The following is a 20,444-nucleotide window of genomic DNA, read 5'->3' on the forward strand; positions in this document are numbered from 1 at the left end:
TTACGCAGAAAGGATGGTCTCTTCCCACACAAGTACAGATATCTTTATTCCTAATTAAGACTTCATGTAAAAATTTTATTATTAGATATCTCTTTCTACACACAATGAACATTTGAAAAACAGTCTCAACTGCTTTACATTATTTCTAATCAATATTCAAAGTGCTTAAACGTGTCTGTCTTAGCAGAAGAGCTGAGTCATTTTGGAAACTGGTCTCATATATATTTTGCAAAGTTTTGAATGCTAAGTACCTCATTTATTTTAAAAGTCTAGTTTGATGATAAGTGTATTTAAAAAATTTGAGCCACGTTTTCCTGCTTTGTCAAATTCATAGCAAGTAAGAAGAGACTTGATATTTCAGTCTTACCTAGAAAAAGAATTGTAAGCCCAGAGTGGTGCCCTGCACAGAACAATCTGCCCCAAACCCAAGTTATTTAGTTATTTATTAAATATATTGAGGCCAGCTTAAATAAGTAGTATTTGTTAAATGAGTAAAAATATGCAATACTTTTTAGTTACTTTAATTTAGAAACCTCAAAATGTATATTATGTTTAGTTATGTTTGTTTATGAAACCATCAATATTGATTCAGATGCTTGCAAATTTATTATTTTTACTTACAATTGAATATTTAAATTTTGTTTAGATTAAATCAGCAATAGAATAAATTATTACAGTTTCTGGACTAGTGTTCTCCATAGTGTCAGGCAATATACAGTTTTGGGAAGGACTTCTTTTAGGGAATGGCAGCTTTATCCGATAAGTCTTGTTTTCTGAGGTGTCTTCAGCAGTTTGTGCTTTGAGGTACTTCATTTTTGTTATATTCACAGACTAGTGAAAACTGAAGATTTCTCCAAATTGAGCAGACTACTCTCGAGTTCTTATTTCGGTCCCTGTGGTCTGTACATTTTAAGATCTAATGATTATTATTTCTCCAAAGATGGGATTAGATTAGTGTCCTTGGCAGCTGTGCAACTGTGGGTGCATGTGCTTGGGAAGGCTTTTAATTTCCTAAGTATTTCTAATCGAAAGTACAAGAGGGTCAATGTAGTAAGTCCATTACAGAACTGGACAGCCCATCTTCAGGGGTATAAGAAGTGATGTTCTTTATCCAGATTTAAAGAGTCAAGGTCTCCCAAAACTAGAGAGGAAGTTGGATATAGTTTAAAAGCAGCTGCCAGAGACAGTTTTTCTCTAGAGAAGTCACTACAGTCGCAAGAAATTGTAGTTTCCTGAAAAACACTTTTGACTTCTAAGTAACAAAAAGGATAACTAGTTTGCCCCACAGAGCTCAGCTTCAGTTTCAGCATTTCTGGTTTTATGTTCTTTATTGAAAACAGCTTCCATTTGAATCATTTTTTCTGTTTATTACCAGTTTAGTTTTTCCACTATCATTTCTGTATCCAACCCTTTACATTATTAGGATACAAGTGAATGAACCCTTGTATTCTGTGTTACTGTATTGTTTGTCTTAGGTACATACATGTGTGCACTATTTTCAGTAGAAATTCATATATTTTGTAATTGATAAGCTCTTCAGAGTATCTGTTCTCTCCTATGAAAAGCAACATGATAGTAGGTAAAAATGGAGGGTTGAGCAAAGTATTTATTAGCCTCTGCTCTTTCCTAAAATCTCTGCTAAAATCATAGTGACTGGGGAAAGAAAACAGCATATCCAACAAGGATAAGAAATATCGAAGAGAAGATAACAACATTTTGGAGACTGGAAAGCAGATGGACAAGTAGCCAAATCCTAAACCAGCCAGTGGAAACATGAGAACAGCCCAGTTTGCATTGTTAACATTTTGGGATATAGTCTTTAAGACTTTTTTCTGTGCACCTTTCTTATTTAACAATACATTGATATTGTATCTGCATCATTTTAATGACTGTAAATATTTCATTCTATGGATGTATTATACATTTTAAAAATTAACCAATTCCCTATTGTTTGGATATTTAGGTTTTCAGATTGTTCATTATTTTAAACAATCCTTTAAGGAAAATCCTAAGTCTAATAATAAAATAAATTCCTAAAAGTGGAATTAAAAGTGGGTTAAAGATTTTCTAGGGGCTTCCCTGGTGGCACAGTGGTTAAGAATCTGCCTGCCAATGCAGGAGACACGGGTTAGAGCCCTGGTCTGGGAAGATCCCACATGCGGTGGAGCAGCTAAGCCCGTGTGCCACAACTACTGAGCCTGCATGCTGCAACTACTGAAGCCCACGCACCTAGAGCCTGTGCTTTGCAACAAGAGAAGCCACTTGAAGGAGGCCTCTTGAAGAAGTTTCCACTGTCCAAAGCTGTTTTACTCTGTGAGTTAATAATGATAGTTTACAAAATCCTAGTTACCTTTGGAATATGCTCTTAAAAGAAATATTCCAGGTAATAAAGAGAAGTGATACAATATCACCATTGTACCCAACAATGATTAATGGACCCAGACAACAAGCAGCAGTGGCTGCTAACCTCACAAAGAGACAGCAGTCCAATAATTTGTGCTTCCTAATGGAGACACGCGTGCCACTTCTGAAGCAGTCCTGCCAAAAGTCCGATCTGATCCTGGTCAAGCCTCCGGGTCTAACTGCCTCTGTACTAGAAACACAGGAAATAAAGGGACACGTTAAATGATACCACAAAGGCTTCAATCAGGAAAACCCAGACTGGAAAACTACAGGACAAATGACCCTGTTTCTTCAACAACTGACTTGCAAGGGAAAAAAAGATGGATTAAGAGAGACTTGAGATTTATCTGCCAATACAGCCTATGGATTTATTTGGATCCTGATATAAATAATGAAAAATGAGGAAATAGGAAAACTAACTGGATATATTATGATTTTAAGGATTTTTGCAATTATCTTTAGGTGTGATAATGGTATCATGGTTACATTTATAAAAGGAGCCCTTTTAGAGACTCACGCTGAAGACCTAAAAGTGAAATGATACTGTGTTTAGGTTTGCTTAAAAAAAAATTGCAGGGCTTCCCTGGTGGCGCAGTGGTTGAGAATCCACCTGCTAATGCAGGTGACAAGGGTTCGAGCCCTGGTCCAGGAAGGTCCCACATGCTGCGGAGCAACTAAGCCCGTGTGCCACAACTGCTGAGCCTACGCTCTAGAGCCCGCAAGCCGAAACTACTGAAGCCCCTGCGCCCAGAGTCTATGCTCTGCAACAAGAGGAGCCACCGCAATGAGAAGGCCACGCACCGCAAAGAAAAGGTAACCCTTGCTCGCTGCAACTAGAGAAAGCCCGGGCACAGCAACGAAGACCCAACGCAGCCAAAAATAAAATAAAATAAAATAAAATAGTTAAAAAATAAAATAGAAGGCTATACAGCCGATATTTAAAAAAAAAAAAATTGCGAGCTGCAGTTGGGTAGGGTATGGGAGTAAAGCTGAAAACGAGACTAACCGTGAGTTGGTAATTGTTGAAGCTGGGTGACGGACCCTTGGGGACTCATTATACTGTTTTCTCTACCTGTGCTTGTATTCAACATTTTCTTAAAAAATTTTTAAAAACGTGAATTAAGTTCATATAGACGCTCATTCATTACTGTTTTTATTTTAGCAACAATTCCTGATAATGGCCTATATTCCTAATGGGTTTTTTTTAGTGATTTTAGTGGAATTATACTTGAACCAGTCAAGCAAACATAGTTAATTATATTCTGCTCCAGTTACAATGAGTGATTAATTGATTTCAACTGCTAGGGTGAATGCTTGAAGCTATCAGTCATTCAGCAATCATGTCAAGCAGGCCAATAGATCCCTCCTGGCTCACTAGTTTTTGTGGGGCCTAACAGCTAGTTAAAGAAAATATTTATTTTCTGTTAAAACATGTCAGGGAGTATGATCAGATGATCTGTATTTAACCTGTGTGTCCTATGTTAGAATAAGTGTTAAGTAGCTCAGTACAGTAAACTAGATTCTACTCTTTCTTTTTAAAATGATAATGATCCCTGGAGGTGGAAATGTATCTTTAAAAAGATATCTTGGAATTGTTTGTTCTCAATGTAAAGAAATTAGAATAATTTGATCTAGTGTAGATTGTCTTATATAAAATGTGTTTCCACTGTGTGAGTTTTAGACATCATTTTGAAAAGTGAAGCCTATTTGATAATACTGAACTAATTAGACAATTTTATTCTTCATTCTCGATGTATATTTTATTTTTTTCCCCCTGCCTTTTGGACAGTTAGCCTCTGTATTTCTGAACCCAAAAGGCCAGTTTTTATAAAGTGTCAATATATTATGATTAATTTTTCATTACTTTGGTTTTGTGATTGTAGTTAGTTTTTATTTTTTGCAAGTCCCTATTAGTAGGCCCTCTGATTAACTTAATTGACCTGTTAACCATTATTTTTCCCTTCTCCCTTGAAATCTTTTCAGAATGTTTGGAATTCTTTGCTCATGTGGTATGCACGTGCTTATTTGTGTGGACTGCTTGCCTCAGTTATTCATTGGACAGATCTGTGTTCAGCGCCTGGTTGCACCAGCACCTCTGCTGGATGATAGGAATACAGTAGTGAACTTACAGTGTCCCTGCCCTTGTGAAGCTTATGGCTGGGAGGTGAGATAGATACTAATCCAATAATCATGTGGAGACATGTCAGTAACAACCATGGTAAGTGCTGTGAGGGGGAGGCCTTGGTGGTCCAAGAGCTGATCATGCAGGGATGGGATTGAGGAAGGAGGCGGGACCTAGTCAGGAAGGATAGGGAATGTGTCCCCAAGAAAGTGATGCTTGAGCCCAAACCTGAAGGATGAAGAGAGGTTAAATAGGTCAAACAGGGTTTTTATTAATAGTGAATGGTTATATATTGGGCACTGATAACTAGTTTTTCTTTGGGGAAAGGTAATAATTTTTGCTCTTGATTTCATTATATGTGAACCCAGCCATTCATATTCCTTTGTGTATTTTTTTTAATGATTTTTCATTTTTGCATAACGTATTCATTTACTGAAGAGCTGGCTTGTACTTTGGCAGATGTCTTACTTGGTTCCTAAGGATATCGGCGAAAGTTGGAGAGTTGTGAAAGGCCCTTGGCTTTTCAGACCTCGACATCTGTGTCATGACTATGATAAACTCAGAATCAGGACATCTAACCTCGTACCGTGCCGAGTGAGGTGTCTCTCTAATTTGCTGCTCTCTGGCATTTTGTACATTCTCTGTCATAGCACATACCACATTGCAGTGTAATCTTGCCTCATCCAAGCTAAGCTCTTGAAAGGATCATCTATTCTCAGTGGCTACTTCATTTCCCGTTTGCTTATCAACCTGCTGCATTTTGTCCTCAGCCCCCCAGGGACTGTAATCCAAGCTCTCAGGGAGCTCGTAATCTAGTGGAAAGAAAAAACCCAACAATCATAATGCAGAGGGATTTGTGCTGTCAACTATATAAATACAGTATAGCTAGAAACTCAGAGGCGATGCATATGTGAGCCAAGATGACTTTCCAAAGGATATATGCTTGAGCTGAGTTTTGAAGTTTTGGTAAAAGTTTGTTCTAACTAGTGCCAAACTTGCTGTCACTTTTAGAAATGATTTAACTGCAGGGCAGTTCCTTGACTGTTTCATGCTCTGCTGTACTTCCATGCCAGTGGGTATGCTTTTCCCTCTGCTTGGATTGTCTCTTCCCTCTTGGTTCTTCCACAGGGCTGAATTTTATTGATCTCCATTTCCTTGAACTTGGCTATAGTAAGTGTTCAATAAACATTTGTATTTTAGTAAAGGGTGTGTGCTTTGCAAAATAGGCAATGAAGCTAATTTCACAAAATAATGCACAAAAGTTAGTCTCATCACAACCTTACCAACACTCATACTTGTAACTTTTTAACGTCTCTGATTCTAAATCCCCTGGCAGCACAACCTCCTCCTCTCACCCCCAGAGAGAAATTTCCTTTCAAAATCTAAAAAGCAATTATACTCCTATAAAGATGTTAAAAAAAAAAAAACACACAAAAAACCCACAGTATCTGTGAAGAGTGATAAAGCAAAGCACAATAAAATGAAAAAAAAATCTAATATGCATTTGTATTTATAGGATATAAAATATACCCACCATGTTTTGCACAAATGGGAAAAGCACAGCTTAGCTTTGGAGTGTATAAGCAACAAATTATATATAACTCCTGGCAGAAGAAATGGATTAAGAAAGCTCAAATTAGAAATTAAATGGGGAGGCCCTAGCTTCTTTGTATGTGTGGATAAGTGTTTTCTTTAGCTAAATCATCTATGGTATTTTTTATTTGACTATTTCAGAATAAAAGGTAGAAATTAAACATTTTGTAGATGGTGTTTTCCTGCAGCAAAAGTCCAGAGCAACGTTTTTCTGTAAAGTTTTCCCACAAAATTCTAGTTCCATAGGTTTTAGAATAACTATTCAGAAAAAAAAAAAAGTTGGGAGGGGATATGGATTCCAGGGTCAAATGAAAATGCTGAGTAAAAGTCAAATGGGTTTTTGCTTATTTTTATTGATTTTTTTTTTTTTTTTAAACGAGGTTTCCCTAAGAGCATCTAATATACTAACACTGATTTTGGTCTCTAAAAGGGTCTTATCATAATATAGAGCGCTCCCAAACTAGGAAACTGTCCTGCTCTTCCTCCCTACCCGCCCCGCCCCCCCCCGCAAGAGTCTGGGTTCTGTAGAAACATTGTGTATTGCTGCTTAGATGGTGGGTATTTTGTAGGATCCCCAGCCAGGGACAGGTTCTCCTTACCTAAGGAATTCTTAGGAGGCTTGGAGTTTCACGTCTGTTAAAACACTTGTCAGAGGTCCGGCCGTCAGCCTACTCTTTCAGCCTTACAAGCATCCCTGCTTTCTGTGGCACTCACTAAAACGGTGGCCTGGGAGTGTGGTTACCAACTTTGTTCATCGTGTACTCCATACTTAAAAATCTTGAGTACACATTCGTAACATGGAAATATTTATTTATAAATAATGCCAATGTGTTATACTGTTACTGTTTTAAAATATGCAAAAATTAAAAGGGATGAGTTAAAAATTAATGGAAGCTACAGTATTTCCTCCCACCGTCCATTGGGTCTTTTTGCACACACCTAGGTGTGTACACGACCCACTTTGTAAACCTCTGGCTTTAGAGATAGAATTTACATATCTTCCAAATCAAGTAGCTTTCACCCACTTCACATTCCTGGGTTAAGTATCTTTTCCAGTGGGACACTGTAGCTGCTGAAGAATGCAGGCCACTCCTAGGTATTTACTTCTAAAGACCTCCAAGATACAGTAAGTGGAAAAAGCAAGTATTAATAAATATGTGTGGCCTTATTTGTTGTGTGTGAAATTTTTGAAGTTTGTAAAAATATATAATTTATGTATAGAAAATCTCTAGATAAATTAAAAACTGTTAAATTATTTCTGAGCACTGGAATTAAGGGTCTTGGGAGAGGAATAGGACTTTTTTACTTTTTATCCTTCTGTATATGAATTTTTTATGAAAGATTCTCTTTATAATAAATTAAAAAATTACATATAGTGTGATGTCAAATATAGCACAACACATTGTCATCGTTGAAGTTGGGTGATGGGAACATTGGGCTTCCTTACTACATTTCTACTTTTATGTATATTTGAATATTACTATAAATAATTATTTTAAATTAAAGAAAAATAAATGCACTGCACAAGGAATCTATAGAAATACACCACATAGTAACTGATTATCCTGGGAGTGGGAGAAGGAGAGTTGAGGAGTAGAACTTCAGGTGGTACCTTCCCCCCATAGGTTCTGTGTTCCATGAGTGTTTACTGCTCTTAATAGGCAAACATTTAATTGAACACACACACACATGCAAACTACAAAGCCCCAAGTGCAAAGAGTTTCATGTGTACTCAGGAGTATAAAATACTTGTTTGACTTGCCAGATACTTGTTAGTTTCTAAGGGAATATATAAAATGAATGCATAAGCCACATAGGGCTCAGCTGTACCATAATAAGATCATGAGGCTTGTTTTATAATAGGATTCTTGAGCTTGATATATAATAAACAAAGGTGAAACTCCAAGGCATGGCTGAACAGGTCTGCACTGTCCCAGCTACATCAGGGAGAGCACAGCTAGGGGTCTGCCGTTAATGATTTGCACTGTGAGCTAGTTACCAGGCTCCTTAATATGAAAGACATTGTCTTAAAGTAGAGTACCTAATTATAGCTCTCACATGGGGTCCAAGGGAATTAATATGTAAAGGACGTGTTCCGTTGCCAACTGCAATGCTAAGCTGCATTCAGACATATAGAATCTGTAAGGAGGAAAAGGATGGTTCATTAACTGTGTGACCTTGTTAAAGTTAGTTAAGCTCTAGGTCTCTCATCTGTGAAACAAAGATAGTACTATTAGCCACCTCAGGGGACTGTGATAAGGATTAAATGAGAATGTAAGGCACCTTGCATATGGTGCGCGCTCAAGTGCCAACTATTCTTGTTTTCATGTGAAAAACTGTTCACTGAGCTGAGAACATTTAGCTTGTGAGCAGGTATTCCCTGATTTTAAGTATCTTCTCCTCAAACAGCCATGTGGTTAGGGATGATTGGTCTTTGGTCAACCCCATCACCCTTGCAAGTTTAGGAATGGGCATGTAACCCAATCTGGCCAGTAAAATATGAGGGGATTTTGACTTTTCTTTCTCTGGGTGTTGTCAGGTCTTAGTGCTGCCTGAGACTGCAGCATCCAACTTGCTGTCAGCCTGACGATGAAGCCAACATCGAGGATGCAGAGCAGAGAGAGAAAAAACAAACAAAAAACCCTTCACCTTAATGACACTGAAGAGCTGCTGAATCAAGCTTCCCTGAAGCCCACCCTACCTTGGGACTTCCTTTTTCGTGAGATTAAAAAAAAAAAAAAGTTTTTTTATTTAAGCCAGCTTGAGTTAGCTTCTAAAAACATCATAATGACTAGAAGCTGCACCAGAGAATATTTGTGGTAGGAGTGGTGGCATTTATTCAGTCATATTTATTGAGCACTTTGGAATGCAAAAATAAACAAGAAGTGAGGAAGTTCTGAGACATGACAACCGAGGAATAGGAGGAGGTTCTGGAAAGATTAGCAGCTTGGACACATGGTGCATTTTTTCTACTTGCAATTTAACCCACCTGCCTCTCCCGAGAAAAGCAGCTGTTGGGAGGCAGACAATGCCTGGAATGTTGGTGAGGCTTCAGCCTCCTGACAGAGTACCAGGGGGAAGGTCCCTATGAGTGTACCTGGTCCCCCTGGTTCCTGAGGAGCTGAGCACATGGGCTGAGTTGCCTCCAATCCTGAGTTGAAGAGGTGAAAAGACTGGGAAGGGCTTCCTCCTAGTGCCTCACCAGAGAACTGGCAACCCATCTGCCGCTAAGCTTTGGTCAGGGGCGGTTGAGACCACTGTTCCTTCCACTGCTTTGGGAATGCTGCCCTTAAGATACCCCAATACATGGGACAGCGCCCCAGTGAGCAAACAAAGGAAAAGAAGCTTCCTAATGGGGCCCAGCAGCCAGGGAGATGAATTACAAGTAGAGCCCTCAGTACAGAAATAGCTGTTGGCATAGATAACTTGAACCAAAAGAATAAGGAAACTTAAGGAGATTTAAGTGCAACACACACACACATACACACACACACACACACACACACACACACAGATTTTCTGAGACCAAAATAGATTTTGAGGTAAAAATTTCAAGAGTTGAACTGAAGGAGAAAGTGGTCATGGTTGATGTCTGAATTAGTATCCTGGAAGATAAGAGAGACACCTCAAAGCACAGTGCAAAAACACGGAGAGATATAAATCAGGAGAGGGATAGAAATCGAGAAGGGGGTAGAGAATACAACAGAAGAGGCAATCAGTAAGATAAGAAAAGTTTCTTAGCTGAAGAGAGATTTGCATCTCACAGAGTTCCAGGAAAGACTGATGATAGAAAAGACTTCTAGGCATATTATATCTCTGAGCTACAAGAAAAGAGAAAAATCTTACAAGTTTCCCCAGAAAAGAACAGTTACTTCTAAAGAAGAAAGAATCATCCTAGCATTGGACTGCTTATTTGCAACACTGTACGCTACAATATAGAAAACTGCCGACCAACGAGAGAAAAGAACTGTATGGAAATTGACCTAGGAAATTGTATGGAACTGTATGGAAATTGACCTGTACTTTCAGTTCACTCAGTCTTGCAAAATAACCCAAGAATACGTTACCAGTTTCTTTTACTTAGTGACCAAACAAACTTAGAGTCAAAGTCTCCATAAGCATGAGGAAGGGCCAGGAGAATACAAAATCTTAGGAGAATGGTAAAAGGGACCATCCCCCAAATCAGAGTATATTACCAGCACCTGAATACACAAAGCCCAGAGAAGCTCATCCCTCTGACTGCTGAGTGCGTCTGGACTCTCCACTCTGTAAGTCTATTCTTTTCCTGAATTGATCACATTACCACCTGCCTTGACAACTCCTCTAAAAAGTCTGGAACTAAAAACAATAAGTGAATCTCAGCAAATCTGGGCATCAGGTGTGGGTGGAAAGGAGGGAAATGTTCCGAAGGTCTCATCTGTGGAGTGGCTGTGGAACTGGTGGGGGGAGTGAATATATGCTAAAGTTTGGAGTGGAAATGGTGGAAGAATAGAGTATTTTGGTGGGAGAAATATAGATCTGGTTTTTAAAAAATGGTAAAGAAATAGTTATCTGATCATGAGCAACAGGAAAGGGAAACTAACAGGAAATATAATGAAAATCCACAAGAGAAGTCATGTTAACAAGATGGAAAGGGGAAATAATAACAATTTGATCAATCTTCAAAAATAAATACAATTAAAAGTAAGAAATAGGGCTTCCCTGGTGGCGCAGTGGTTGAGAGTCCGCTGCCGATGCAGCAGACGCGGGTTCGGGCCCCGGTCCGGGAAGATCCCACATGCCGGGGAGCGGCTGGGCCCGTGAGCCATGGCCGCTGAGCCTGCGCGTCCAGAGCCTGTGCTCCGCAACGGGAGAGGCCGCAGCGGTGAGAGGCCCGCGTACCGCAAAAAAAAAAAAGTAAGACATAATAAGTAGTATAAGCCAATAACTAAATAAAATAAGTTAGGGGAAGGAGTCCAATTATAACGCTTAATGTGGAAGGACTGGATTTTCCCACTAAAAGTCAGAGACGCTTAGATTGAGCTGGAAATATAAATAAACCAGCTATACAACATCTAGAAGAAAAATATCTAAAACAAAATTTTAATAAAAAAGTATAAAGAAAATAAAGGGATGGACAAAGATACCAAGCAAATATAATAAAAAAGAAAACAGAAATAGCAAAGTTAATAGTAGACAAGGAGGAATTTAAAAGTGTCTGGACTAGCCTACTTATAAATTAAGGAATAGTTCTTGGATAACTTTTAGAGCAAAGAGGAAAATAGAGCTAAAACTGTAAACTACCTAGAAAGCAGTAAAAAAGGGCATGCTTTCTATCAAAATCTGTACTCAGAGGAAAATTTATAAACAGACACACCATTATCATTAAAGAAGAATATCTAAAAATAAAAGTACTTGTTTTTCTATGCAGCAAGTTCTCTGAAAAGAACAAAATTAAGCAAAAGAAAATATGAAGAAGGATTTAACATAAACAGAACTGGGACTATAGAGAGGCAAGTGAGCTGCCCAGGGCACAGAATTCAAGAAGACGAGGTCGTGCTAGTGCCAACCCTGGCCTCCTGGGCACCTCACTCGTAAAGGGGAGCTCACTCTCGGGGTCGCACAAGTGAGGGCTGGCACTTGCATCTCTTGCCTCCTCGGGTTTTGTGATGGAGGCGCCTTGCTTGCCTCACTCTAGACCTGGTCTTGACTATAGAAGTAAAAGCTTCCTTCTTCGGGAGAAAAAAAGCATTGTCCTGTCTCCCTCCCTCCCTCCCTCCCTCCCTCCCTCCCTCCATTCCTTCCTTCTTTCCTTCCTTTCCTCCTTCTTTCCTCTCTTTCTTTTTTTCTCTCTTTCTCTAAACTCATAATAACCCAGGTGTAATTTATGCTTGTTATCGTGATCTTTTAATTTTACTAATTTTATTCCAGCCTAGAAGACAGTAGAGTCAGAAAATATCTCACAGAAATAACTTATTATATTCCATTAAATGTTTCCTTTTAGAAACGTTTTATTTTTTAAAGTGCATTAGATTCCTTACCTTACTTTATATTCCTAAATCAATGGGCCTCTTTTATGGGCCTACACATATCTCATTGTATGTCATTGGTAGTAAATACAGAACAGTAATAGTAATAAGTAATAGACTCATTGTACCTCTTATTCCATTTAGAATTTGAGAGTATAAGGTAGAAAACGAACACATGGGCTGCTCAAAGAGCATCAGCCATGCTATGAATGAATGCCCCAGTCCCCCAGGAATTGTAAGAACTTAGAATTATTCCAAATGTACTTCCTAAAAATATAGTGTTTAAATATACTCTTAAGCAGAGTATGTCTAGAAACTGGGAGAACTGTTACCATTCTCCAACATAGTTTCTCCTGACTGTTAACTAAACTTTTTCACTTTATAGGCTATTGGCTCCACCCGCCTCCCCCGCCTTTGGTGGATTGTATCTACTTTTAATGTTGGACAGAGCACTACATAGCATTCCTGTGGCTTAATCTTATTTCCCATGAAAAATGTGTGTGTTTGCTTAGTTACCTCAGGTAGAATTATTAAAATTTCAGTTTAGTTTGGGATTTTTCCTGTGCTTTAATGTTATGCTTTCATTTACTCATTATCATGAGTAACTTTGTACCTCTCTTGCTTGAAGGTATTCCACATAAATAATTCCAAATAAATAACATTTAAATAAATGTTATATGCAATAAACAAGTAAAAGCGGAAAACCTAAGAAGACTATATGTAGAAGCACAATGACCAGATGGTTTCACAGCTGAATGTTTCTCTAATTAAAAAAATTATAAAGATCATCACTATATTATCTAAACTATTCAAGGCCATAGACGAAAGCTATAGAATATCAAAGGATGAAAATGATAGCACCAAAAAAAGTGTACATCAGTTTCAGTTATGAAAGTAAAGGCAAAATTCTAATTAAGTTTTAGCAAGTAAAATCCAGTAATGTTATGAAAAAAATACATTATAACCAAGGAGGGTTTATTCCAAGAATGCAAGTGTGAGTCAGTATCAGGAAATCTATCAGCATAACTAATTTTATGGATAAGCTAAAGAAGAAAATTCATATATTACTAAAGGCATTTTTTAAATTTCAGCAGCCATTTCCAATAAAAATAGTAGAAAACCACTTAAATACAATAAGGTTTAGTTGCCAAAACTATATATATATAAAAAAATATATATGTATGTACTACAGGCAAAACATCAAAACTTTTAATTAATATCGAGAATGAAACAGCAGTATCTACTATCAGCATTCTTAGTTAACATTGTCTTAGAGCTTCTAGAAAACCCACTAAGGTGAAAAAAATAAAATAATCAGTATATATTGTCTTTTTGGTGATGAAGTGATTGTATACCATGAGATTCTAGTAAAATAAAAAACCAAATAGAGTCAATAAAATAATTTGATAAAGTGGACAAATATAGGATAAATAAAATCCAAAATCTATTCTATATGCTAGTAACAAGCTCCATTAAATAGAAATGGAATGGATGGTTCCACTTTCAGTGATGACAAAAAATTAAAATACTTAGGAATAAATTAAAATTAAAAGTGTAAAATCTTATTGAAGGACATGCAACAATATGTGAACAAATGGAAAACATATTCCTGGATGAGGAGACTTCATATAGTAAAATGGTCAGTTCTCCTTGTACTAATTTCTAATTGTGATTCCCAATTAAAATATTAAGAGAGATTTTAGGGAATTGGATAAAATTACCTTAAAGTCCATATGAAAGACTAGATGCCTAAGAATATACTATGAATAAAGCCCCTGTAAGCAAGTAAATAAAAACTCTGAAATCAATTAAGTATGGTTGGAATAGAAATAAACAAGGAGATCAATATAACAAAATAGGGAATTAAGAAATAGTTCCCAGTATGTACTTTAAATTTATGATAAAAGTGGGATCTGAATTCAGCATGAAAAGTTAATATATTAAATGTTAGCTCCACTTTTATCCATATAAAAGAAAGTTATGTTGGCAGTCAATCTCATACCATATACAAAAATAAATTTCAATTGATTAAAGCCTTTAAGGTAGGAAAACAAATACAGATCTCAGAAGAAAATCTTCATTTTGTACAATTTGCAATTCGATGATGAAAGAGACTGTAACCAAGTCAGGAAATCCATATGTTATAAAAGAAATTTTAGACTTTTCTGACCTCAGAAAAATTTATACTACTGTATAACAAATAATACTATAATTAAAAGCAATAGAGGAACAGATTTGGAAAAATAATTTGCAAAGAAGCTGAAAGATAAAGGGTTAATAAAATTTCATAAAGTATGTGGTTCTTACAAACTGACAAGAAAAAGACAAGCATTCCAATGGAAAATGGGATTTGAACAATTAGTTCACAGTAAAGCAAATTCAATAAATCTGTGGAAAGATTCTGAGACTCAGTAGGGAAATCTAAAGTCACAATGAAGTCATCACTGCCGTCAGACTGACAAAAACTAAAATGAGCAATAAATATTTCCTCCTAGAAAGAGGCGGAGAGAGGAGAGAGTAGGTGCTCAAAGACTGTGGTGGAATTGCAAACTGTTGCAGCATTTTGGGAAAGCAATACGGCAACATAATGCAAGCATAAGCAAGCATTATGTTGAAAAATATGTATCATTTGACCTAGCAATTCCACTGCTAGAAATATTTCCCACAAATGGGTATATGTAGGAGGTATGTATAAGAATGTTAAATGCAGCCTTTTTCAGAGGGACAAAAAGCTAGAAGAAAGGTATGCACAGCAGTATGAGACCAACTGAATATTTTAAGACACCTCCACAATCTAGAATATTAGGCAGTCATAAAAAATATTGAGAGCTATACCAATTGACCTAGAAAGATTTCAGGAGGTACCATTGAGTAAGAAAATCAATTTGCTGAAAAGAATGTATAAGGTTTGTATAAGATGTATAAGAATGTATAAGGTTACATGTTTGTAAAACAGTGACAACTCCCCTTTATATAAGAATGTGTACATATGTTCGGGTATATGACCACAAAAAATTTCATTGACACCCCTAGTCGTTAACATGAGTCAGGGGACTGGCCCCAGCCAGAAGAGTAGGAGAAAGACTGCACTAACTCCTCCAACAGGTATAACTCTGCTTTTACAGAAATTAGAAAAACATGTTCATCTCTCCTAACTTATGGGAATATTAATGATCTATATCAACTGAAAAATAAGAAATAAAAGCAAGTTTCAGAGTAATCTATATAGTATGATTCTACTTTGGTGAAAACCACAAACAGAGCCCCGAGTGTGTAAAAATGCTTGTGGATGTTTGAAGGAATAACATAATAGCTGTTATCATCCTCTACCTACCCGAGCTTGCTGGGGCTGGGTAGTAGGAGGATGCAGGGAGATGACTAGATTTCTCTTTATACATCTTTGCATTGTTTCACATGTTGTATTTACGCTTTTGTAAAACATCTAACAAATGGGAAATTTAAAACAATCCCATGAACACATTACTTCTGCCCACAAGAGCTCATAGCCTCACATCCAGACTGTCTCCAGCTACTCGAGGCATGAATTTGGTCTCTAGGGCTTCTGGGGAAGAAACTAAGGTTGAGAGGTTATGGCCAGGCAGATTTGCTCTCTGCAAAGGTAGGGACCTCCCTTCACTGGAGGTGCTCAGCCACAGCTGTGATGTTATGTTCCCTTGAGAGGAAGGCTTTGGACTAGGTCAGTGTCATCCCGAATTTTCTGATGAGAAAACTTACTCAGGGTACTTGTGAAACAGAAAAATCTCTAGAATCTGTCCTTGACCCACTGGATTAGAATCTCCAGGGGAGGGGTCTGGGAAGCTGTATTTTCATTAGTGCTCAGGTGATGCTTGTCAACATAGGAGCGTGGGAAACACGGGCCTCCGTTCATGCCCCTCACAGTGTGGCCTGGGGACCAGCAGTGGTGGCATCAGCAACGGCATCACCTGGAACCTTGCTAGAAGTGCAAGATCTCGGGTCCCACGGCAGGCCTCCTGAATCAGAAAGGCATTTAACACGGTCCCTGTGCATGCTCCAGTTTGAGAAGCAATGCTCTAGATGACACATATGGTCACCCCCAACTCTTAACTTATTTGGCATGAGTATGGCTCTCTAGAAAATCCTTTTTTGTGATAGACCTAATTTGAAAAGCAAAATTTTAGTCAAGGAACACAAAGGCTTTTAATGAACTGACTGAGACAGATGCCAAATCAGGACGAGAGGAGGCTAGAGGGTGGGAAGGGATAAGGCTGTCCTTGAGGGGGGAGGGAAGTCAACTGCTCCAGCAACGTGGCTGTGTTTTCAAACGGAATGAGGAAGCAGTAAACGCTATCTTGAACAGATACTGTAGTTGGAGCTTATGATTTAACTGGCAAGAGAAGACATACTTGTAAAAAGATGACTGTCACTTGTAACGTCAACACATATTTACGGAACGCCAACTCTGCCACGGTGGGCTGAGTGCTTAGGATAAAGCAGTGAACATCTAGAAGCTCCCCGACTTCACAGAACTTCACATCCAGCATGGGAGACAGACATTAAATAAACTGTCGCACCAGTTGCCAGGACCAGGTGAAGTGGCTGAGGCACTTGCCTTGGGTGTACAATTGAAGGTGGCTCCAAAAACTCAGCTATCCATCAATATAAATAATATTTTAATGCAATATTTTAAAAACTCAAAATTAATGCAAAAATCTGTGATGAATAAAATATCAATATTTTATATAAAGACAGGATCACTGATTTTTGTTTTGCTCCAATATGGCTCCACATGGCATGGCCACAAGTAATTTTTCCAGAAGAATGAAAAGATGTTAAGAGTATGTATAGGAACTTCCCTGGTGGTCCAGTGGTTAAGACTCCGTGCTCCCAATGCAGGGGGCCCCGTTTCGATCCCTGGTCAGGGAACTAGATCCCACATGCTGCAACTAAGACCCGATGCAGCCAAATAAATAAATAAAATATTTTTTTAAAAAAAGAAACCCCTTTAAGAAAAAAAGGAAGAGTATGTATAGCTGGGATGGTGGTGGTGGGGTGGATAATGTTTGTTAAATTATCCCTGAAGCCGTAACACCTAAACTGGGACTGGAAGCATGGGAAGAAGGTGGGAGAAGAGGAGAGGGTGAAGGCTGAGAAGCAGGAGAGAGCTCTGCACCTTTCAGGTAATTGAAAGAGGGCCCACCTGTCTAAACCCATGGTTCGCAAACTTAGCGCACATTAGAATCACCTGGAAAGCATTTTAAGTCTCGCGTTACCCAGCCTTTACCCAGACCAAGTCAGTAAAGATCTCGCGGGGTGGGGCCGAGACCTGGGTAGTTTTGAAAGCTTCTGAGGCAGTTCTAACGTGCAGGCTGGGTTACAATGACGTAGTGAATGAGGGCGATGAGACTGGAGGGAAAAGTGAGAGCCTGATGGAAGGCCTTGGAAGCCAGGGTAATTATTTTGGACTTTTTTCCAAAGACCCTTAGGAAATCATTTGAAGGGCTTTAAGCATGAAAACGGTATGTGTCTTTAAGAAAAACAATTTTTTTTTTAAAAGATCGCCTGGGCTGCTGTGATAAAAATGGATTGAAAGAGGTTTGGGCACAGCAGGAAGAAGTGGAAAGTCGTCACAAACATCCAGGTAAGAGAGAGCGTTGGCCTGGGCTGGGATGATGGCAACGGAGGTGGAGAGATATACACACAATTAAGAAGCATGGGTAAAACGCACAGGATTTGGTGATTGTTCAATTGGGCCAAAGGGGAGGAGACATTATGGATTATGGATGGTCCCCCCAGGTGTCTGCTATCAGCAACTAGTGGGGTAATGATGACATTCACTGAGCTACAGAGCAGGCAGCATGGGGAGAAGGAGGTTTTGGGGCAGGGGGCAGGGAGGACATGATGGGCTCAGTTCTGAACCTTTTGAGCTTGTAAGACAGCAAAGGGAGAAGCGTTGAGAGTGGGTAATTGCACATATGGGAGTGCCTGCCACTCAGGGGGGACCCCACAGTGCAGCTCTAAGGTGAGAGGGGTTGGCCTGTATGGGTCATAAATGAAGCCACAGGAGTGGAGAGATGGTGTAAAGAGAGAGAAGTGAGCAGAGAAGGAGATCTAGGTCCTTGACAGGTTGAGTAGAGGGCAAGGAGCAGAGAGGAGACAGAGAGGTAGCAGGAAGGTCAGCAGCGCACCAGTAACTGAGGGCCCGGTGAGCGCACCATTTACGTTACAGCTGGCCGTTCAGGGGAGCGAGAGATCCCCGTGAGCTGGGCTGACCTAGGAAATAACTGGTGAAGTAACTGCGTCTGGATGGATAAATAAGATTCAGTTAAGCAGGGAAGCGGACATTCTGGCGGAAAGAGAAGAAGGAGGTGTAAGAAAAGGGAGAGGTGGGAAGTCTCAGGGAGGGGGAGATTCCCCCTCTACTCCTCTTGAGTTCTTGTGGGTGGATTAATAATAAAGTCGACACAAGACTGATTAACAGGAGAAGGAAAAACAAATTTAATGCATGGAAATGGAGGTTTCATAAAATGGCACCTAAGAGGTGGCCAAAGCAGGCAGCTTTTATACTTTTTAGACAAAGAGACAATTCCTTTGTGAGGAATTGACAGGTCAAAGAAAGTTAGGTTTTGGGTGCTCAGTTTAGTGAAGACTCTAAACAGACTCTGGGCTTAGGGTAGTAAATTAAAGAAGTAACAGTGCTTGTTAAGACAGGCTTCTCAGCCCCAGTTCCCTATCTCTGGTGATAAGGGTGTCTTTCTACCTCCAGATCAGGGAGGGCACCTTTCACAGGAGAGATTTATTTCCTGCTTTCAGAGAGACGAAAAGGAGGGTCAGAGTGTCCCTCTTGCATTGGCTGTTTCTTAAGTAACTTTAATTTCAAAAACAATATGCCATTGTGGCATATTTTGGGGCAGGCTGTCCTGCGCCCCGATAGAAGGAATGAGGTGTGCTGGGGGCCATTCATCACATACAGATCATAGGAATTCCAGGAGAAGTCTGTAGTGTGAGATGAGGTAAGCAGGTAGGTGGTGACGCTCAGGACTGACTTCTTCCGTCTTCCTCTTGCTTGTCTGTTTCCCATCCATCTGGCTTCCCTCTCATCCACGCTCTGGTGGGAGAGTGGGCATTGCGCTGGGCAGCTTGGCTTCCTGCTCTGCCGCCCCAGAGACGTGTAACTGCTAGCAAAGCTTTCACAACGTCTGCGGCAACATTATCAAGGTGAACACCGAAGACAGGCGGCTTGGCTCTGCAGGACGGTGCATTGACTTTAGTGTTGAATGGAGTGCTTGTTTCCTTCTCTCTGGCTTCAGGCACCTCAAAGAGCCCAGCTGCAGTGTAATTGACGCCCCATTTCTTTCCCTGGGCTCTTACAAGTAAAAGCACAAACAGGCTTTTGCCTGAAAGGCAGTATGCTAGTGTTATCTTTCCTGAGTGGGCTCATACATACAGATTCTTTGGAGAGAGGTGCATATAATCAGCATAGCAGTCAGCATTTTGCATGGGCAATGAACAGATGTGGCTGCATTATTCAGTTTCCCTATTTGAATTCCCTCCTAAGATGTACTTCGGAAAATGTGATGTCGATGAACACATCTTCCCAAGTGGAAATAATCCATGCCAAGAGGAGTCTCAAATGTTCCCATGAACCATTTGTCATGTTGGTCGCTTATTGATTTCTCTGCCCCCAATGTTATGACCTCCTGTGTCACTTTAAGTTTTCCTACTAAAGATGAAATACTTTCTAATTATATTTTGTGTGAAACTAATTAGTATTGGAATGCATCACACTAGAGTAGAAAAACGTTGGTTTTAAACTCTGCCCTTTTTTTTTGTATTGCAAAATGTGACATTCATACTAAAAGTGAGTGCATAAAATATATATGTACAGTTTAAAGACTGGTTATAAAAATGGACACCTGTGCAACCACCACGCGGAGTGACAAGTACAATGTTGCTGGCACCTGGAACTCTGGTGTGCACTTCCTCTTTCCTAGATTACCGCAGCCTCACTGTGTGCTAGGGATGTTATTGCTTTTACGTAAGTGTTTTACCACCTATTTGTCCATCCTTAACACTATAGTTTAGTTCTCCTCGTAACAAACTACATATATATTTTGTGTCTTTGTGTAAATACACAAACCCACAAGTGCTTCCTTAACTTCTGCCCCCTGGACGCCTCTCTGTCTCACTCTAGACTCAGCCCTTTCTTGTTGTGTGTGCAGCTTTGGGTCACCTTTTTCACTGCTGTGTAACAACCATGAGTAAGGATATACCACTGTTCATTTATGCACCGCATGGGTGGGTATTTGGGCTGTCTCTCGTTGTGATGTTTTCAAGGC

This window comes from Delphinus delphis, chromosome 2 (assembly GCF_949987515.2).
Source record: "Delphinus delphis chromosome 2, mDelDel1.2, whole genome shotgun sequence".
Taxonomy (NCBI): domain Eukaryota; kingdom Metazoa; phylum Chordata; class Mammalia; order Artiodactyla; family Delphinidae; genus Delphinus; species Delphinus delphis.